Source organism: Rhinolophus sinicus, linkage group LG03, assembly GCF_036562045.2.
Source record: "Rhinolophus sinicus isolate RSC01 linkage group LG03, ASM3656204v1, whole genome shotgun sequence".
In the NCBI taxonomy this organism is placed as follows: Eukaryota; Metazoa; Chordata; class Mammalia; order Chiroptera; family Rhinolophidae; genus Rhinolophus; species Rhinolophus sinicus.
The window spans coordinates 149,241,560-149,264,712 of record NC_133753.1 but is presented as its reverse complement, the minus strand read 5'-3'; the positions used below and the strand labels follow the sequence as shown (position 1 = coordinate 149,264,712).

The 23,153-nt window shown below is 44.1% G+C and overlaps 1 pseudogene; it reads left to right on the top strand.

Moving 5' to 3' along the window:
• Nucleotides 1–5,211: 5,211 nt before the first annotated feature.
• LOC109445674 (small ubiquitin-related modifier 3) lies at nt 5,212–18,861 on the top strand (annotated as a pseudogene).
• The last annotated feature ends 4,292 nt before the right edge of the window (nt 18,862–23,153 follow it).

Genomic DNA, 23,153 nt, shown 5'->3' with positions numbered 1-23,153 from the left:
CTTTTTTGGGAGAGAAGGGTGCTTGGATTGGTAATTATCTTTAACATTTAGAGAATATTTTATCATTATACAAAGTACTTTAATACAATTAGCTCATTTAAGCCTCACAAATACCCTGTTCATTGTAGAGATGAAGAGACTGAGATTTGGTAAGTTAGGTATCTTAAACACAGTTAATAAGCACAAACTCTAGGCTTTGAACACAGGTCTTCCCTCTAAATCCTGTGATCAATCCATTATACACGTGCTGAAGAAACTCATACTAGCTTAAGCAAAAAACACCCCCCCACCACCATACACACTGCTATACTCATATGTCTAGTTACATAATGGGGCGGGGAGGCAGACAGAATAGAACTGGCTAAAGTAGCATGGCTGTCATGAGATTTCTTGTTCTCTCACTCTGCCAGTAGTTTTCCTCTACATGGCTGGAGAAAAATGGGGCCCAAAACAGTTCCAATGTAGCAACCCCACAGGAAACACTGAGTTCTTGCCTGCTGCTTTAATATTTGTAAGTCCTATGGAAAGACCCTGATTGGTCCATTTTGGGTCTGTTGCCTTCTCCATGGAGCAATCACTGAAGCCAAGGGGATGAGGCAAGATACTGTGATTGGTGGTCACAGTAGAACCACAGGGAATGGGAAGCAGGACAGGAACAATTATCCACAGGAAGTGGAGGAAGGTGGATGCTGGTATCAGAATTAGAAAGGGATGTCGGACTGACAAAAACAGATCCCTTATACACACCCTGCAATAGAGAAAGAATTTACCAAGAGCTGGCAGCAGCATTCCTTAGTTTTGAAAACGTAAGTGTGAGTGTGTGAGTGTGTGTGTGTCATATCATTTTCTCTTGGTCTTACTACAGACATCCTCTTGTACAGTGTGGTACAAAAAGTTAGACTCCGTGACTTGGCTGTTCATTCAAAACCCTCTCTAGAACTTTTTAGCAGCTCCATTTTATTTACAGGCCCCAGGGGAGTCTGACAGTCTATGTGTACAGTTTTGTCTTAGGGAGACCAAAGTCCTTGATTTAAGGGATGAGGGAATGAAATAATTGCACTGAGGCGTGGGTTTTTGTGCTCTGTGTGAGGAGTGGCGGGGGGGGGGCGGTGGTTACATGTACCTTCGTGTTCTGTATTCAGGGTTTGTTGCTGGTTACTCTCTGAAGATCAAAATTCATTTTTACCACAGTCCCTCAGTGTGAAGGGACTTTCACAGAAAGTCAGGTATGCCCTTCTGTCTGCTGATGAAGTGTGTAGGGGTTTTGGCTGCTCCCAACCAAGTCAGTGCACTTGGTTAACCCATGTTCCAAACTGCTGGCCACAGACATGAACTTCATAAGAAAGCAAGCAGCCAGAGAGACCCATCCTGGCAGGGACTGTCATCTCTCTATTCTGGCATGTGACCTTTCTAACAACTTGTGACAGATTTCTAACTCCAGACATTTCCATTCCATATTTTGCATTAAATAGTGGCTTTTACACTTTTAAGTTAAAAATAATTAAACCCATACTAACCAAAAGTTTTACACTGACCTTGTACACGTACACACACACACGCCAAAAATAATTCTTGAAAAACACCTAATATTTACCCTTACCCTGTGTGTGGCTCTCTGATATGTCCTATTCAATTTCATTTCATGTTTTAAAAACCCCGGGACATAACTGACTACATGGATTTCATGACAGATTGTTACCTGCAGTTGGAAGAGTACATAGTCCAACTATTCTATAAACTGTCCAGAATACATCTTCAGCTTAAATTGTGAGCACCTTCCCATTCCATCCTTCAAAAGCCTTTTGTTTCAGGACTCCAGCCCAGGAGTGTGAGAGCTGTGCTAGGTTGGGTAGGTAGGTCCTAGGCCTCAGAAACCATCTCCCACTCCCTCATGAGGGGTCTCAAGAGTTAGAAGCACACTTTCTCAGCTGTGTAAATCCCTTCCACGTCACACGAGCACAGGTGGTCACCCAGGTTCTGCTTCACACCTCCAGCAGTCAGAAAGAAGCTGACTGCTGCTTGAGTTGACTGAGTTATTAAAAAGTTCTTTGAAAACCACAATGAGATATTATCTCACACCTGTCAGAATGTCTATTATCAAAAAGTCAACAAACAACAAGGGCTGGTGAGGATGTGGAGAAAAGTGGAAACCCTTGTGCACTATTGGAGGGAATGTAAACTGGTGCAGCCACTATAGAAAACAGTGTGGAGGTTCCTCAGAAAATTAAAAATAGAACTACCAGACAATTCAGCAATTCCGATTCTGGGTATTTATCCAAAGAAAACAAAAACACTAATTCAAAAAGATATATGCACCCTCATGTTCACTGCAGCACTATTTACAATAGCCAAGATATGGAAGCAACCTAAGGGTCATCGGTAGATGAACAGAGAAAGAAGATGTAAGATATATAACATGTTATATATACCAGGGGTGCCAAAAAAATGTATACAAATGGACACTTTTGTCAGCATTGCTCAAGCAGTAGTTCGCCGTAATCAGAAGTGTCTGGACGCTGATGGTAACCACTTTGAGCACCTCTTGTAATTGCAGAAGTAAAAACATGACTTGTATTCATCTTTTGTTGTCGGTATATATTTAGTATTACAATTTTAATACAGTTTTCCTTTCTTAAAACGTGTACACATTTTTTGGCACCCTCTGTGTGTGTATGTGTGTGTGTGTGTGTGTGTGTGTGTGTGTGTATTAGAATATTACTCAGCAATAAAAAAGAATGATATCTTGCCATTTCCGACAACATGGATGGACCTAGAGGGTATTATGCTAAGTGAAATAAACCACAGAAAGACAAAGCCCATAAAATTGCAGTTACATGTAGAATCTATGAAAGCAAAACAAACAAATAAAAGAGAAACACACTCATAGATACAGAGAACGGTAAACTGATGGTTGCCAGAGGAGAGAAGATTAGGGGGATGGTGAAATAGATGAAGGGGATTAAGAGTTACAAATTTCCAGTTATAAAATAAATAAGTCATGGGGATGTAATGTACAGTAAAGTGAATATAATCAGTAATACAGTATTGTAATAACTTTGTATGGTGACAGATGGCTATTAGACTTAATATGGTGATCATTGGTAAGGTATATAAATGTCGAATCACTATGTTGTACACCTGAAACTAGTATAATTTTATATGTCAACTGTACTTCAATAAAAAAAAATTATGGCACATTTAGAAAAAATCAGCAACAGCTGTATAGGAAACAAAGTCATTAAAAAATTGTGGCAATGTCTTACCAAAAAAAAAAAAAAGTAAAAACTTACATAAGAAGGAAACATAATCAGGGAATATTACCTAGCTAAGTAAACAATATTTATATCATTATAATGTAAACATTGAATATTAATTTACCTCCAAAAATTATATAATTGTTGAGAGGATGGAGTGGAGATTAAAAGAAGAGGTAGAGGTAGATAAAAGATAAATCCTTGTCTATGAAAACAACACATCAATAGATGTTTAAAATAAGAAAACAATAAATAGCAGTCAAGCATATCATTTTGAAATATAGAAAATGGAATAGAATGAAGACAAATAAAAGAAATGGACACAGTTGCCTCTGAGGAGCAGTACCTGGAAATGGGGAGGGAGGAGTGGACAGGGAACTGCTAAATTCTGTTATGCCTTATGCCTGATTTGTAAAACTATTTGCATATATTACTCTGACAAAAATAAAATTTAATTCACCCACTATTGTCCTGAATCCCCCCTCACCAATTCCTTCCATCTATAAGAGACACAGGACTCAGGTTCCTTGTCATCCTGTTGCTATTTCTCGACACACCCTTATTTGCCAACATCTTCCAAAAGGGTGGCTCCCAGAACAATATGTAGTTATTTATTTTAATGATATTTTTAAGAAATCAGCTCATATATTATAACAAACAGAGCTCTTGATCCTAAGATCATAGACCATTGTCCTAGCTGCCTGACATTGGCCAAGCCTCTCTCCATTTTGTTTGATTTCTTCATTGTTAAAAAGAGAGGGTTGTATTGTTTAAAGGGTACAGAGTTTCAGTCTGAGATGATGAACAAGTTCTGGAAATGAGAAGTGATGGTTGCACAATATTGTGAATGTACTTAATGTGGGGAGAGGGAGGGAGAGAGAGAGAGAGAGAGAGAGAGAGAGAGAGAGAGAGAGAGAGAGAGAGAGAGAGATTAAGACGTGCTGATCCCTAATCCTTCCAAGGTTTGCAAAGCCTTTACCATCCAGCCCCACATTACTCTGGAGCTGAAGGCCCCAGGGGCTGGGCCCAGCTCTGGGCCTTCCATGGAAAGTGGTGGGAAGATGCTGAGTAGCTCGGTCAGTACGAGGGAGGTTGGCATTGAGTGCCTGGAACATAGCTCCTCCCGCCCCATTGTTCTGGAATCCTGTAGTCTAGTAAAGCCTCAACACTAAACATCCCCAGCGCAATTAGAACAGTGAGACTCGCTAGAACCCCTGGCTCAGAGCCCCTGGAGGGACTTAAACCAAGCAAATGCCTCCTCTGACAGCCTGACCTTAGGGTTACCAGGGTCCACTGCAAGAAAACTCAGCAGCCCAGACTTGAAGATTTCCTTCCCTCCTCCTGCCTCTGGGTTTTAAAACCATTTTTCTCCTGCTGTCTATTCCAGGGCAGTGGTGGGCTCAGAGAGCTTTGGGGTGCATGTAGGTGGGGAAGCCATCCAGTTGGGCTTCCATTCCTTTTCTCTATTTTTGGGAAGTAGCCCCTGCCTTCCTTCTAAAGGTGGAGGGAAGGGGAAATAAACAATAGAAAACCCAAACAAGCTGAATCTGAGGACTGAAAGGATGGCTTCGCAGGGGCCGTCACAGGGCCATCATACATGGCAAGCATCCATGCCTGCTGGTCTCCACTGTCACCTCTGCAGGCCACCTCCACCTGGGCTGCCTGGGACCCACACGTCTGCTGGCCAAGCTCCCCCGGGACACTGGGAAAGGCTTCGCACCTCAATCAACAGATATTTAGGGTCCTTGAAGTGAAAAAGGAGGGGTTAGAGTATTTGATTTTCAGTGATTTTTTTTCTTTTTCCAAACTATGGGAGAATGCCCAGACAGCTGAAAATTACCTTAACGACCTGATTTGGGGAATGTTCTCATATTTTACATATTCAACAAAGGACTGGAAGCAACACCCCTGGGGCAATAGGTGGCAAAATGGGATGAAGCTGAGACTGCAGGACTCTATGGCTCACAAAAAGGCCAGGGAAGGAGTTAAGAGAATGACAATATTAATTTGAAGGTGGTGGGGCAGGCTGTCCCTCTGGTGGGGTTTAAGATTAAGAGGCGTTTTGATATCGCATAGCAAACTAATGGAAGCCTGTTATAAATAACAGGGTTTGTCAGTGAGGCAGATCAGATTCTGATTGGATGGGCAGCCAGTCAATGAAATAGGCACCTGCACAGGTGGAAATGAAAGATGAAGAAACAATTGATGTGTTCCAGTACTGTCTACTAAAAAGGAATGCACACCTTTGGTCCAGAACTCTGTTCTTACAGACCAAAAGTACATTCTCAATGAGAAAACCACAATTTCTATCCACTACATCCCGACTCTTCCAGTGTAGTTTCTCTATTCTTTCATTTTCCCCATTTCCCATCCCTTTATTGTACATAAAGTAACTGGTGTATGTGCACAAACATGGTGCATTTTTAAAAACTAAATAGCCAATGGTATGTTTTGATTGACATCAAGTGGCGGTGGGATGGGGAAAGATTACTGGCTTTGTGAAAATACTTTTTCTCCATTAGTGGCATGCTCATTCTACTCTTAACATTATATTCCAGAAGTTATTTTGTTCTAACTGTTTAACAAAAGAAAAATAACATAAAAAAATCCTTGCATACCTTGTTCGATTGTAGGATTCTAGTGTTTTTCACTTATTATGTAAACCCAAGGACAATTTTATAATCTTTTTGTATATAGCTGTTACATGTAGGAAAATCTGTCTTTAAGTAGGGATAAATTAAAAGGAATGAATGTTAGATGGTTTTCCATTCAAGTCAAGCATCTTGTTGTTTAAATAAACTTGTTTAAAATCAAAACAAAACAAAACAAGAAAAAGACAAAAAAAAAAAAAAAGAATAAAACTCCCAGATGGTGGTCTGGGTGTCTATTAACAATTAAAGAAGTAGAGAACCAAACCCATCCGATATCAATTAGAGGATGAGGGCAGGGCCAGAATGCAGGCATCTGTCTCACTTTCCCCCAAACATCAAATGCTTTACACCAACACAAGGAACCATGCCAGGCATCCACATCTGGCACCCACATGTGGTACATTAGTCATGGCCTTCGGTTCTGGAGTCAGTCAGACCTGGGTTCAAATCCTGAATCTAACACTTACCAGCTGTGTGGCTCTGGGCAGATGTTTTATGCTCTCTGTGCCTCAGTTGTCCTGTCTACAGAGTGAGGATGCTAGTACTTACTTAATCACAGATGGTTGTGAGAGTAAATGATAGTACACGTAAGTGCTTAGTGAGTAGTGAGAACTCAATAAACCTACATTATTATATTCTGTGGTGTTCCAAGTCTGTGAAAGCTGAAAGCCATTTACTCTCTTCCATAGTAAGAGCCACATGGATTTTTCTCCCCAACATTCTATTATAAAATTGTAAATTGTACAGTAAACATCCATATACCTATCCTGTAGGTTGTATAATTAGCATTTTGCTATATGTTTTATCAAACATCTCTTCTATACCCATCAATCCATCTGGTTTTTCTCTTAAATGCATTTAAAGTAAATTGCAGATATCTGTACACTGCATAGAATTATCCAGTGTTTTTTTAAAGGTCAAATTTACATTTGGTGAATTACACAACCCTTAAGTATACCATGAATGCATCCATCTTAGATCCTTAGCCCTGTGTTCTCCCCGCCCTGTTGCCAATAGAGACTGCTTTGCTATAGGTTGGGCTCTCCCCAGGAACAGGTAGGGGGAGGTGGGTGGTATGGGAACACACAGGAGGGGAGGAGCCAGCATCTAGAGGCCATTCATCCTTTGAGGCCCAGCACAGCTTCTTCTCCTCAGCGAGGTCCAGACTGAGTTTATACTCCAGTCACTGTACCCCTATTTCATAGGTCCACTCCAGTCACTGTTTCATAGGTCCAAGACAGCTTAGAGGTCATTTCGTTTACTCAATATATAAAATCATTTTGTAGCATCCCTATCAGATAATTATTTAATCTCCATTTGCATACTTTCAGCAACCTCACTAGGTTGGCTTTCCCAACTTAGAAGTTCTTTTTATTGATAAGCTGAAAACCTTCTTCAAACTTCCAAGTTCTTCCTTTTGGAGACAAATTCAATATCCCTATGAAAATAGGAAACTTGATCTCTCACATGCCCTTCATTTTCTCTCAACTTCTCCAGGTCTTTCCATCCTTCCTCAGTTGGCACTTGATCACATCCTGCCTTGAATTGGTCACTAACATTTCACAGTGTCTCCTTAACGATGTCTCCTGAGGGCAAGGATCACATCTAAGGCTTCCATATGCCAGCCTGAACCACTGCCCACCTGGAAGAGCTCAATGTCTATGTGTGACTGACTTTGATGGAGAAAAACAAGGATATTACATGTGTTAGATATGAACGTGAGTGATCTTTGAGTCTGAACAGTTTAATGAGCTTTCACCTTTTAAACATATTTTGGATCACATATCATGAGTGGGAAAGTTTGTGCATCACTCAAGCTAAATTCTGTAGAGGAAATAGCTATAGAATAGAACACCACAATGAAGAGCCTTGATTAATGAAGCTGTAAATAAAAATACTGCTTCTAACTCTGTGTTTTCAAGGTAGGGCTGCCTGAGAAAGCATGGCTGAATGGTTTGAATTAGCATCATAATTTTAGGAAAGAAAACCTTGCTGTCCCCAAGAGTCTTCTCTGAAATGTCAGCCCAATCTTCATGTCCCCTTCGCCCCACCCCCCCATCCAAGACTGAGGGTCAGGAAAACCATACTTCAATCCAGGGCACATCAAAGGGCTTTGTGGTGTGAGGTTTCTTCCCCCAGACCCATCTTCCAAACAAAACCTCCCTGTTTTCCATAAAGGGCACTGGTTTCTAGTGGACAGTGTAAATGTAGAACGTCCAGTTCCACCCAGTTCTTATCCATTCACATTCTTCCCAATTCATTCACAGGAAACCCAAGTTGAAATGTTTCTAAGGAAATTTTCTTTGATACCATAAACGCCTCCATTTGGGGCAGGCAAAGACTCTGCCAACTCAGCTGGTTTACATTTTTTCAGGTTGTGTTTATAGAAAGGAAAAGCTCATTTTTACCAAGGCTTCTCTTCTCTGCCTCTCATGAGACCAAAAGTTAGCCAGAAGCCAAATAATCACTTTGACAACGTAACTGTTCCTTATCCTGCATGTTTTTCTTTTCTTCATAATTAAGAAAAAAACAAAACTCCAAACCTATGGTCACATACGGTGTTCATGAAAGGAAAGAGCTGCTGACACCCTCTGGGTGGGGCCTGGGAGGCAATGGTCCTGCCCTGCGGCTCGGGAAGGCTTCCAGTGAGTGGACAGAATCAGAGTAGGAGCCTCGCATACACTTGCGATGAGTCTGTCCTCTGGGAGCTTAGAAAATGTAAAATAAGCCTGTGTGGGTTTTTACCGCAAAAGTCAGGTAAAAAGGGACCGTAGCATTCAGAAGGGCTTCTTTGGGGAGACATCTTCCTAAAAAAAGAGCAACTTAGGATCTCAATATTTTTGGAGAAACGTGTTTTGTTCACTCCCTGCCACAGTCCACCTGCTGCACATGCGCTGTGGTCCACACAGGGGTTACAGACTCTTGGCTACTGGTTGTTCTTCAGAGAAGCTGGGCCTCTTCTGATGAGATGTTTCCTGCAACAGCCTAGAGCAAGGAGGCCAGAGGGAATGTGTCTGTCATACATAGAGCACACCAAGGGTCAAGCTCGGGGAAGCTCAATTCAGTGTCCAGTGCATTTAACATGGAGCCTGGAACAAGTGCAAAGAAGCGTTTGTGATGGTGGCTGAAATGGATGGAAAATGAAAGAAAGGACAGGTGATGGGGAGAGGCCAGGACCATTTCCTGGACTAATTGTCCTGGGTAATCAAAACAGTTTCCCTGAGCAGAAATAGTGTCCTGGATTGTATTCTATTGCTTGCCCAGTGCTTGGTGAGTCTGTTTGGTTTATGTTAAAGCACAATACCCAGGACAACAGCTGCCTTCAAAACAAAGAGATTTTGCTCTCTGGAGCTGCCCTATCAGCATCAGCCGTTTCACCTTCACTCTGGGGTTAAAAAGATCTGCCTCCTCAATGTCCAAGGCAAAGCTAAACTGCGTTGAATTTTCTAAACCTATGACCTTTAACCACATTGTTGATTCACAATGTCAAAAGCCTCAGTGTTCTTCTGGACTGGAAAATGTGAAGATATTTAGCACAAAGTTGGATCCTGAATTCAACATTCACATTTGTAAGAAGTATCTTTCCATCTCAGCCAGAAGAGCTTCATTTTAACAGAGCACTGCTTTAAAGACTGCATAAACTAAGACCATAAAATAATGAACCTTTTAAACAAACACATTAGAATGTATAACCCAAATAAACGCTGGTCTTGAGAGCAATTTTTTAGTTAAATGATACTATTATTGATCAAAGCATTTTTAAAATTCCTCTTTCTGAGTAGCCTTCAAAACTGACTTGCACAAAAAACAGAAAGATATCACCTGACTTGACAGTCACAGGTTTGCTTCCTTGGTCTAGTGCAATTTTCTGCCTTTCACACTTTTTGCAATTTTAACCCTGCCCTTCTACCCTCTTTCACATCATGAACTAATCAACAATGGATTCTACGAGATGCGTTGTAATGGTGTGACTTAAGAACAGAAAGGTCCAGGAGAAAGACCATGAGGCCAGTTACAGCTGGGAATCGAAGAGACCGATGGAACATGGCTACTGCCCCCAATTGCTTTGGATATTGCGTGACTGACTATAAGAAATGTAAGTGGATAAGTGGCCAAGTGTTGTCAACCCATATGTTCTCGAGTTGAACCCCTATTGAGTCAGGGGATTGTTCTTGGCTATGGCTGAGAGGTGGCCCCATGCAGCTAACATCTGTATTTGGTCAGTGTCCTTTTCTGTGACAGGCGAGAACATGAACACTGGCCAGCCATGCTGGAGCTGGCTGCCACTGGATGGTAGGGAAGTTTGAGGCACAGCGATAAGGTAGAAAGGAGCCAATGGTTTGGAATCCTTCAATGGTAGCCGCTGTGAGAGAGACCCATAGGAGTTGGCTTGGGCCAAAGTATAGAGAAGATTAGTTTGAGAGAGTTCTAATTGTGTGAAACTGCAGGAAAGGAACGCACCAACCAATTCAGGGTAGCCAAGAGAAATCGAGAACCTGGTATACATACCCAGGTTTGGAACCAACCAGAAAAAGTATTTGGCTTGATTTGAGGATCAAATGAAAATTTATGCAAATATTTTGAAACTATAAAATGCTTTTAGTATATTATTCACTACCCTTATTACACACCAGGAAAGCAAACAAATGTCAACCTTTTTGCCCCTCCAATTACCACTTATCTACCTCCCCCCTGTCTCCTTTGCTCTTTGTTCTCCCTAGCTTAGTGAAAGGCTGTTCCTGTTCTTATCTAAGGCTAATTCCTACACCTGTGCAACACCTGTGCTATTCTCGATTCATCCCTTCCTGTCTCCTGAGTTCTTGTTTCATTTAGTTATTATGCTTTATTCATTCATCCCTTCAACCTCTCCCCCCACTCCATCATTATTTAAACATGCTCTAAGATCTCCTCACATAAAAAGAGAGAAAAACCCTCTTTCATGCCATTATATCCTTATAGGTACTTCTTGTTTCTCACACTACTGCCTTTTCTATAGTCACCCTTCTGGAAAGGACAAGCTCTACTCTCTACCTCCGGTTGCTTACATCCCATTCATACCTGAGCTCGCAGCAGTCTAACTCTTGAATCCATCACTGTGTTGGTTTTGTCAGTGTGACCAGTGACCACCCCCTCATACCAAATCCAATGGGCATGTTTTGTTCTTCTATTAATCGACTTTCTAAACTCTCCTCCCTCAGCTTCTATGAAACACACTCTCCTGTTATTTCCCCCACCTTTCCAACGGCTCTGTCCATTTTTCTTCAACCATTCCTCGAACATTTGGGAAGGCCTCTTGGCCTCTAGGGGCACTGATGGTTCTTCAGCTCTTAGGAGGAAAATGGTTGGTACATAGTTCACCATCAAAGGCCCTTTTTTGAACCAAAGGGTTTGGAGTTGGTGCTCTCTTCCTCGTGGACCCTCCTTTGGAGTTCTTATCTTCCCAGATGTTTTGTGTGGTGAAGCAGCCTGTGACCCCCTGTGGCTGGGAAAGCACAGGTCCTACAGGTGCAGTTTCCATCAGCAATGCCCCAGGCACCGGAACTAACCCCTCTTTGCTTCCTTCTCCTTCTGCCATGCCTTTCCTAGGGTTCACCCTGCCTCTCTATAAAAGACAGAGCCAACACTTGCATCTGGGCTTAAGAAGACAGGTTGTCGCTCAGTCTATTGGATCTAAGTGTTAGATCTGCTCAGTGCGGGCCAGAATCTGTGGGGCTCCGTTGGAGAAACCCAGTGCACCAGCGCTAGGGCTCCTCTCTGACGTGGGGGCTAAAGCCCTAAGACATCCAGTGTTTGGGGCTTCCTCTGCCTGGCTGCATTCCTTATGACCTATCTGCCCCAGGGTCCTAGAACAGGATTTAGTATTGAAGTACTGGGTGCAGGCATTCTCAAATGCATCCTGATCTCACCAGCTGTTATCCACAGCCTCTGCCCTAGTAGCTGTTATCCACAGCCTACATGCCCTTGTCCTGAGAGATGGGGTTCGTGCATAGGGCTCCAAACACATGTGTGTGTGTGGGTGATGGTGCCAAACTACCATCTCTCACACACACACAGACAGGGTTGCTGACATACAGGCCATATCAGCTTATGTGAGCAATACGTCCAAAAGTCAATTCATCAGCACTGCCTTATCCCCTCCTTTCTTTGCCCCCTCCCTGTTCTGTCTTTACCCTACCACCCATCTCCCCTTTTCTCTGGTCAGCTCTTCCTTTTCCATAGCAATGTAGCCAAGATGTCACCTCATTGGAAATGTCCCCTGGCCCCCACAATGGGGTTGGTGGCCCTTCTTTGTGTTCATATGGTGCCCTGCACTTTCCCAACATGACATTGTATTATAATCACTTGCACCTTTTCCAGTTTTCCCACCAGACTGTTCTTGGAGCTCTGTCTTGGGTATGAAACTCCAAAAGGATGTGCACATGTGAAATGGAAAAACTCTCCTACTGCAAACTGGTATATTATTCTTCCCCAAACACATATCACCGGTTTATTGAGCAAGGTTACCATGGTGAGATTCAATTTAGTTATTTTCTCCTACCACTGTCTTCAAAGGAGTTCTGTCTGACTGTCCTTTCTTACTCTTTGGTGATTTCTCCAAGCAGATTTCAAGACCTTGATCAGTTTCAGATATCAGAACAGTATCATTTGGGGCTATTGAAAGCTCCAATCTAAATGCAAACTTGAATCTCACATCCAATTTGAAGTTTCTTCCTTCTATCCAGCTCATATCTGACATGGGGGTTAAGAACCTTCAGGGGGGAAAAGGGTATGGTTTGTTCTCTCATTCTTCTTGATTTGCCTTCTCTACCACCCTCCCCGCCCCAGCCTTCTTCAACATCCTCTAGGGCTAAGCAGATGAGGAAAATTAGAGCAAAGGTGCAGAGGCCATTACGTTCAACATACGCAGTTTGTGGCTCTTGCCTGAGTGTCTGGAATGCTCTGTATTCTAAGTCCAGCTCTTTTGGAGGGTTTATTATTAATGGGACGTTTGCAGTCCCTTTTCCTTCTCCCACTGCAGGGACTTCCCATACTGCACCAGGGTGATGCACACTCCAGGTGATCTGGTCTCTCTCTGCTGGGACCCCTTCCCCAGATGGTAGCCCTCTGGCTATAACTTGGCCCATGGGAATCTATTTACCTTTAGCCTTTCAAATGGCAGATAGTAAAGCACCTTGCTATCCCAGTTGCCCTCTTCCCCTTACCTTGACACCCAGCTTCAGCTGACCTCCTGCTTTGAGAATTCCCAGGGAGCCAGGCACCAGTCTTCATGCCCCCAAATTCCAGAAGATATCTGGCAAGCTCTCCCAAGACCCAGGGCATTCTCCTCTCTGGTAATAGCATTTTGCAGGTGAAACGTTTTTGTCCTTCAACAAGCTTCTATCTATGAAATGAGATGCCAGTTTGTTGAGAGGCCAGTGTGTCTCCCTTTCTTGCAAGCCGACCCCTTCCCCCCCAAACCCTGAGGTTCTCCTGGACTCTATGTTTGCTTGCTCTGGGTGGTGACTGGATTCCCTTCCCCGAGGGAAGGGAAGGAAAAAAACAACACTTGCTCCTCTTACAAATTCCCTTCAAGGAACTTTCTCTCAAAAACCTCTCACCTTTCCTTAACAAGTCCTGTGGGATTTCCTTAGTGCCTTTCTTTTAGATTGTGGAGGTCTTTATCACACATTGACTTCAGCTTTGAAGCTTTAGCCAACACTTGAGACAACAGGAAGCGTTCCATTCCACATCCTGTTAGATATTGCTTCTGCTTAAAATATTCTTTCTCCGTCCTTAGACCCGCCCTCGGCCTCCTATCATTGCCCCTGCCAACCTTCTCTAAAATGTCATAGTAAATAGTGAGGGGAAAAGGGCTTTGATTAAAGATTTACCTTTAAATAGAACTAAAAATCATAAAAATATATTTTATGTATTTTATAAAATGGATGTTGTGTGACTGTGCACTAATTCTTAGACTAACAAAAAATGAATGAGTGGATTTTTTTGGCATTAGCTGTTTCACAAAATTATATGACAGCATAATATGTCTTCCTTCATCTCACACCAGGGACAGGAAGATAAAGAGGAACACTTTTGAAAAAACATTCAAGAGGTTCATCAGTTTCCTGAGGGCCTCTCTTCCACCCCTGATATTGAAATCACCTTCTTATGAAAGCCTGTTTTGTCATTGTCCTTATCAATTCTCTCTCCTTCTCTGTTAACTGTTTTAATTCTGCCAGATCCTTCCTTGTTAGTGGGTTTACCCATGAGGGAGTAGTTCTCCAATTTCACTGTCCACGTGATGAAACTGCATTCTATTTGCATCTTATTTCTGCATATGTGCAACACTGGCCAATCAGCGGGAGGATGGCTGACAAGGAGGAGCAGTGTCTGGCTAGGAAGGAGGCTAGTTTACTTAGAATCGAGGTATTTGCATATGGACACTTTTATGGGTGGTGGGGAAGGTCATCAGTCATCACTGTGTTATAACATTTACTTCCCAATGCTGCCTTACAACTTTGGAGCTTAGGTACTGAAACCTGGGAAAACTAGAGGGCTCTGCCAGCCCGCAGGAAGGAGTTGTAGCTTAAGTGCTTCTCAGCTAAGATGGAGGCAAGCACTGGCTGGAGCTGGCAGAGAATTCCTAGGAGACAAGGGTGAGCTGGGGCTGAGGTGCTTATGCTGAGTCACAGAGCTGCGAAGGGATCGGGAGGGTCTTGTAGGGGTTCAGAACAAGTCACCCCAAGATGTATCTCTGTGGTATGTGGATTGTTTTGAGCTAAAGGCAAGCAGGACCCTGTGGGCTCAAGAGAAATGTCTGCCTTCCCTTCACTACCTAGAAGAATTTGAATTAGGGGCCTTGCTCATAAGACATTATCAGAGATAACATTTTTGACCTATCTGTAGGGCAAACGTCTGCTCTTCTTATCAGCCTGCAATGACCTTCCTTTCCTCTGAAGCCCCAAGGTGATCTTAGCTCAGAATGTCATATATACCTCATTTTCCCTTTGAACCTCTTATGTGGGGTCTCTGACTCTTCTCACATAAGTGGGGTTCCCATACATATGTATGTAATTAAATTTGGTATTTTCTCTTGCTAATCTGTCTCATGTTTATTTGACTATTAGACCAGCTGAAAGAACCTTGAGGGCAGAGGAAAGTTTCTTCCTCCTCCATAGTCTGAAAGGGAAGGTGAGGGAGGTATCAAGACCAGTTTGGATTCTGTGACCATATGGGCAGGCTCAGCCCTGAGATAGCACAGAAATGGTCCTCGCTGCGAGACAGCTATTTGGCCCTGCACTTCAAAGGGACTATATGCATTTTTATAAATGGCAGACTGCTTAGCATTAAGGGGCCGGCCAGGCTTCAAATCATATTTTGCAAAATGGATCTCCTCTAGGCACACACTTCCAGAAATGACCTCTTCCTAAAGCTACCACCTCTGACCCAATACTTAGCCTGTTTAGAGGGAGGCTCTGCCAGCATCACCAAGTCCTGGGTCCCCTACCTGTACAAACAAAACATCCAACCTGATGTACGGTGATGATTTAAGGCCATTCCCCCCTCTCAGTGACAGACGAAAGAAGGAAGCAATCACCAGTCCTTTTCATAAGCACATCCTGAACTGGGAAGGAACCAATGAGAATGGGAAGAAAATGGTACCAGGTGGAGGGGCACAGTAGATTCTAAAATGGTCCCCAAGGGTCCATACTCTCGAGTAATCCTCCTCCCGTGGGTATGGGCTGGATTTATTGACTGGCTTCTAACAAATGGAATATCTGGAATGGATGTCACTTTAGTTGTAAATGTCTGTGGCTTTCATCATGGGTACTCATGCTCTCTCTTGAGTCCTACCCATTCCCCCAACAAGTCAAGCCTTCAGTTGAGATGGCCACCCCATAATCGCCCTTAGCGACAGCCACCTAAGTAAGCTGCGCCCTCAGATTCCTGACCCTGAGAAACTGAGGGAGAAAAATACTTTTTGTCTGTGGCAGTAATTTGTTACATAGCAATAGATAATACACAGGGCAGAAGGCATTGTGTGTGGCTCATTTGCTTGATTTCTGAGTTCAGCTGAGAGAAAAATATCAGAATCTCCAAACAATCTTGATGACCATGGAAATCATGTGTGATCTTGTGCCCCAGGTATTTGAAGTTTTTTGTTTGTTTGTTTTTAATGGCTTTCTAGGTCCCACTGCCACAGTCAGTACCAGCAGTGCCAGGTCAGGGGACATGCGTGCAACCCCAATGTTTGTGCTCTCCCTGTCCCTAACTCCCACCCTCCCGGAACCTGTACATGGCAGTCACCATGCCTTATTGTCATTGTCCTAAAAGACTGTGCGCTCCTTGAGCACGCCTTATTTATCTTATTTATACATTATACCTGCCGTGCCAGACATAGAGTACTTAGAAGGTGCTCAGCAAATGGAAGTGTGTGGTCTTAAACATGTTTGTGCCTTATACTTTCCCCAAGATTCATGCTACCCTTGTCTGCCTCTAGGTGACTACGCTTGTATCGCTAGTAACCCCAACCGCTGCGTTCAAAAAACATTTCCAATTCTACATCTTTAAGGAAACCACTAGTTTATCTCCATTGTATCTACACCAAAACCCACAAACATCCATTCCGATTCTGTAGAAGGAGAAAAGCCTCGGTAAGTATGGATCTGTAACTAAAGAGCATCAGGAAACATGCCATCTGCCCTTGGCAGCCCATCTTAGGCATTTGCACGGCATATCTCAGCACTAGGTGGAAGCCAAGAAGCCAGATTTCTGCAGGGGAAGTCGTACAGGGAAAAGCATCTGTAACAAAGCTTGAACAAATGAAGGGGGTGGGGGAATCTTAGGGAAGGGCTGGAAGATGAAGGGGGGAAAATCTGAGTCTGTCCACATCTGAGACCATAAAAAGTGAAGCCATCAGCTGATATCTTGGAGGAGATCCCAGGGTAAACAAAACCTGCCTGAGGAGTCTGGAGAGTGTAATGTTCACCCTGATTTGACAAAGGGGCTGAAATCCTTCCAGCTGATGCAGATGAAGCCCTTTGAAGATAGCCAATGCTCCAGACACACATTTCTCCAGAGCAGGCAGCAGGGTGGGGCTGCCATCAAGGCTGAGTCAACACGGTCTGAAGGTAAAATGGAAGGGTTGGGAACAAGGGCTGGACTTTAGAATCAGGGACTCAAATGTCATCTTGAAATCGGAAGGTGGTTAGGTTCTTTGACTTCGATATATGGAACATGCAGCCAACAAGTATTGTGTAAGTGCCAAGCCCTGCTCTATGAGGCAAAGACACCCACCAAACAAACGGGACGTGAGACTTGCGGCTGGTGGGGAATATAGACAGTTACACACAAATAACAGCACAGTGTGATGGCCACTCTCACAGGAGATGTGCATGTCAGAAACGGCATTCCAGTCCAGCAGGTTAGGGACACCTTCCCAGGGGAAGGGACCTTCCAGTTTAGACCTGAAGGATGAGCTAGTGAAGCAAAGAGGAAAGAGCAGATGGAACTGTGTGAAGGGATTAGCTCGTGTTAAAGCCTGGAATCACGAGAGCGCTGGCAGATGGCTGACAGAAGTGTGGGAAGTCAGATGACAGGCGTTGGGATTATTCATGCTGGAAAAGGAAAGGCTAAAAGTTGAGGGCAAGTTTTCAGTTATAAGGAGTTGTTTATACAGAGGGCAGTGACCTCTTCCTGAGGAGGCTGGAGAGGAAATAGGCTATAGGGGTCTATAGGTCATAGGCCAGCCAGTGTATAAGGGCCCAAGGGCATAAAAGCACCGTCACCAGGGAGAAGCAGTTGTGGCCATCATAACTCCTGTCCTGTGTGGGGATGGGTGGGATATGGTCCTCAGGGGTGAGATCACCCCAAGGGCTATGCTTGGTAAGAAGCAAGTGGTTGTTAAACTGCTTCTAAGTAGGGTGAGTCACCTATCTGCAGGGTTTTGTTTTGCCAAGTGGGGTGTGCCCCAGTGCCAGTTGGGACCAGACTTGCTGAATTTGGGAATCACAGGGGAGTGACTGAGCAGCTGCCTTCTCTCTCCAGCTCTTCTCCCCCCCCCCCCCCCCGCTACCCCAGGGTTCCAAGCCCAATATTAATATTCTTACATGAAAAGAATATCACTTCAAGGAGAGTTGAATTATTAGCTTACACAGAGGGCTCTCAAGTCTGTTTGGCTTGGTCCATAAGACAAGAAAAGGACCTTGCCTTTTGCTTCTCCACCTCTTTACTTTTCCCTGCCTCGTGACAGTTCCAAAGTCTGAATTAAAGCAGAGGCCATTAACCACGCGAAAAGCACCATGTGGAAGGGAGACCAGCAGTCCCAGCTGAGATGATGATTCAGGGCCAAACAAGGGCTGGGCTTTTCCCTGCAGTATCCTCTCAGCTGGGGTTCCTGTGCCACCTGCTCCTGTGCCCTCCCGACAGGGCTTGTGAAATTGTGTGTGTGTGTGTCGGGGAGGAATGGGGCTGAGCAGGCCACTCAAAAAAGAGCCAGAGGGATCATTAGCTATACGGAAAAGTCCCATCTCCTGGCACCGAAAGAAACACAAAATAACATAAGCCTGTCCAACCAGCCAATTTTTAAAAATTGTGTAAGATTTTAAGTACTGATAAAAGTCAGGTCAAGTTCTCTCCACGGATGGTGTTATGCATAAAACCTTAGTGACAGAAGGGGAGGCTAACAGCACCAAGTGCCCACTTCTCCATCCTGCCATCCCCATCCCAAGACAAGCTATTTCTTTCCTCCCGCGAAGGATGGGTTAGCGAGGCCTTGGCTTGGCTCTGCTTGGTAGCCAGGTGAGTTTGTCCAGATAAGCACTGGGATGAGTGAGTCCAAAAGCCAGCAGAAGCTCTACGCAGCGCATTCTTTGCAGCACCAGCCCGGACCCGCCTACCGCAGCAGCTGCCTCTCCAGACTGTTGCGTAAGAAGCAGAGAATTCTCTCAGGGACATTTTCCCCTCCCAACCAGTAAGAGGAGTTGTAGGCATAATTCCTATGGCTCAGCTACTTTTTCCTTAAGGCAACAATTTTAACCAACCATAGAAATCAAAGCATTTTTCCAACCCGGTCCTGTTGACCAATAACAGAGCTCTCCAATTCACGCAACACTGCAAACCAAACCTTACTCTCCGAACTGAAACATAGTCATTATTTGTTCCTCGTTTCAAGGAGAACCTCACAAAGCAATATTCCTAATAAAAAAGTCCACATATCCAGGCTAACCTCTGCATTACTTTCTTTCATCTGAATCCCCAGAGGTAAATCACTACCTTACAAACAGAACTTGAAGAAATATCCTATGTATCTGAAGCGTTTGTTCCTTTTCACCTCAGTCTTAAGCACAGAAGGTGAATGAGATCCTGTTGACTTTGTATAAAAGTCTGGGAGGCTGCAGGAACCACTATTTCCTCCAGAATTTGGCAAGATGGTAACTGATTGTAACTAAAGATGAAAGACTGGTTGATGCCAACTGCTGATAGAATAAGACATTCAATTTTGAAACGAGCACCATCATCAGAAGCTGCAGTGAGCTTTACGAACCCACCTGTACATCCTGCCTCTCCACTTTCACTTCAGCCTCGTACTGTCGGGTTTGTCTCTGCATTCACTGGGACAAGGGCACCAGCCTCTGTGACCTGTGTGTGGGAAGGCGATTTTCCTATGAAATATATAAAAAACAAATAAAATCCCTTTCCAGGTTGAGTAATTCCAACTCTTTTCAAATGCGGTTTAAATTTCTAACCTCCAATTAGCTTTTCATCCTCCTACTTGCATACCTGCTTAGTTGGCATTACTTCTTGGCTAAACTGTTGCCCTCGCCTCCTCACTGGCTTCCCTGCCCCCCTACTCATCCCAGGCCTTCTGCCGGGTTGATGTTCACTCCAGAGGCTCCCGAGTTCTACGTTGTAAAACAGGACTTCCAACAAATTTTCCTCTGCTCTTCAAGGTGTAGGACAAAGGTAAGGGAAGGAAGTGCAGGGCTAGAGGTTGCAGGGGAGCATAGTAGAGAGCCAGGCTTTTAAAAAGCAATCTGGGCTCCATTTACAACTTTCCTGGCGGTGACATCATGCAAGATAATTTCTAAAATAGTAAAACCGTTTACCTAATGATGAAACATTACTGTGAGTTTAGTAGCCATTGTAAAAGCCAAATGGTGTTTGTCGTACAGCATGTCCTCAAGGAAGGTTAATTCCTTGCCTTGCCTTATGATTAGCAAGACATGAACTAAATTACACTATCCAAGGTTGTGGTGAATTGGGGCCAGATGAGGCCCACATGGGCACCTGGGGGGAACAAACTGGCTGGTGAGGCAGCAACGTAGGAGCAATTTCTAGGCATTGGTGACACCGAGTCTCCTGGGATGGCAGTTTTATGATCTAGGGGACCAGAGATTTACAATCCTGGAATTTAAGGCTCAGGGAAATTTTCAACCCAAGAAACCTCCATGTTGTCTCTTTTTTCCTCCTTGTGGTATTTGTTTGTTTCTTCCAAACATTTCTTCTCTGTATGTTGCATCTCAACCAACTTGTTTATTGACTTTCCTTGCTTCTTCCTTGGGTTGGAGCCTCTGTGACTTTTCTACTGTATTCCAGAGGATGTGTATGTTGCTTCCTTGTGTTTATACTTTTAACTCATTTCGAATGTGTCCCTAGGCTTCGGGGTCTGCAGGCACAGGAGCAAAACAAACTGTTAAGGGACAGATGTGATTCAGCCAATGGAGGGGACAGCAGCATATCACCAGTCAAGTCACCTGTCACAGTGGGACCTGGGCACACACTGAAAACGGGTGTGCCTGCCCTGAGGGAGTTTCCTCATCTCCATACCAGTGTCGCCAAATCACAGCCCCGGCACTGGTGATGATGAATCATTTAGTGAAAAAAGTTATTCTTCAATTCTTTGTCTTTCCTCCAGACCAGGAAGAGTTTCTAGCTCAAGTTTAAGAGCAATTTGGATCGACTGTGTATATTTTTATGATTACCCGTGACACTAGTTTTCCCTTTACTGTGGTGATACAACATCATCCCTTAAAATTACTTCTTCTAGTAAAGAATGGAAATTTAAGAGAAAGCACCATGTTAAGACTCCCAGAGGTGAAAGGACTATGTAAGCCACAGAGGTCTGTGGGGCCCTGAGCAACGAGCTGTGGGATTGCTGGCGTGTCCTCCTGGCCCTGCCTGGGGAGCTTGACCCATTTGGGGGGGACATGGAGGCTCTGTGGACCTCAGTGACAGAACACATGCAGGTCCCATGGAGAGGGGCCCTTCTCCTTCGCCTGGAGTCCTGGACGTGGGACCCACATATTTCCATCACCTGTAGGTGTTAAACTCAAACACTTGCATTTAAGCACTGGCTTAAGAACCAAGAAGACCCAGCTGCCTTATTGTGAAGCCCCTAGAAACATTTTCATACCAAAGAGCTGCTTCCCTAACAGAATCGGAGGATCGTCTAATCAAACGTTTCAACTTTAAAAATAATTTATACAGAAAGAACTCATCGGTTTCATGGGTGTGAAAAATAAAAACCAAAAATTAAGGTAAATAAATTCCTTTGCAGGGCATTTGACTGCATTTCCTCTGACTCATGAGCCCCTTCCATTTCCCCTCTGCCCTCTCCTGGGACGTCCTGTCTGCTGGGCTCCCTGGTAGGGAAGCCCTGTGGGAGCGGGGTCTGATCCGATGTACCCTCTCCTACTTGCTGCCATCAGCTGCCCCTGTTCTCGCCCCCAATGCACAGTGTGAACTTGAATGATCCTGGCAACAAAACACTGGCATAGAAGGCAAATCCCAGCTTCGATTCATTTAATGCAAATAAAAGCAAAGTCCTGTTTATCTGAGGAGGGGAGAAGTGTGTATGTATCTCATCTGCCCTGATCTGCAAGATGGGTGTGGACAAGAGGGTGGGACCTACTTACTAGTTTGATGGCTTGCAAGCTGGATTCTCAGTGCCCAGGACCCCTCTTGAAGCCCATGGAGGAGAGAGAGGGAACTAGGGGTGGGGAGAAGAAGAGGGAGGCGTGGGGAGAGAATGTGTGTGTGTGAAATCATGCCCCTGTGCAGTCAAAATCCTGGGGACAGCTATACTTGATTAATGGGATTAAAGTGAAGATTTCCAGAGGTGACATTGTATTTATCACCATCTTGAGTCTCCAATGAGGGCTCAACCGGGCACAGAGGGATTTGAAAACCAATCTGGGAACTGGGACATTTAGTTATTCTCTTAAAGGGGCATAAAAGGTTAATGGTGGCTATCTCTGGGTGGGTGGCTTATGAATTAATTTTCTTTTATAGTTTTCTACAATTGTTAGAGATACTATTATCTCTATTGTGAGAAGAATAACAAAGGTGATGAACTGAAATACTTTAAGCTCCATGACTGATTCCTTGGGGGAATTAGTTTGAGAATGAAAGTGCCTCTCCAGGTTCCTGACTGTCACAAAGCTCTGAAGGCAGGCCCCTGGCAGCCTGAGTCAGCGCTCTCCTCTGCTCTGTGCCTTGTGGTGGGTGGCTCCCATGGCAACAGAGCAAAGGTGAAAGAGATAAGATGGGTATCTCCACACCGTTTGAACATACCTGCTCTTGGGGACTGGTAAGGGTGATCACCAGGTGAGCAGGCTGATGTTTCAACAGCCTAAAAATGAACCAGTGGCTATTCTCTTGGAGAAAAAAATAGATTTTAAAGTTTAAGTGGTGACTGGGAAAGATAATAAAAATGGGCCAACACATTTTTTAAATTGTAAAACCTACATATGTCATGCGGGGTGTCATGCAGGGTCTTTGGTCCCGCTCCCCACATAAAAACGCAGGACATGGTGAGGCCAAAAAGGAACACCCACGGAGCCATAGATAGGGGAGTCATACCGCTATATTCTCACTGGCGGCTGGGCTGGAGACACAGGAAGCTGGAGCCACACGATCCGCAATCTGCCATCCATTTCTCTGCCAACTAACCAACCCCTTGCTAGCTGCAATCCGCGCCTGCCAGCTCAGCCACGGCAGTTATATCAGTGGCTAATGGCTAACAGGTAACAGCTGATGGCCAACTAGTCACAGCTGATGGCCATCTACTACCCAAGCCAGCACCTTTCCATGTGAGGCCGAGAGCCTGGAAACTGCTCTCCAGGACTCTATCCCCACATTATAACTTAAAATTGATCATTTTAACCATTTTAAAGTGTACAATTCAGAGGCATTAAGTTTATCATGAAGCTGTGCAACACTCACCAGAAATGTTTCATCACCCAAATGGAAACCCCGTACTCACCGC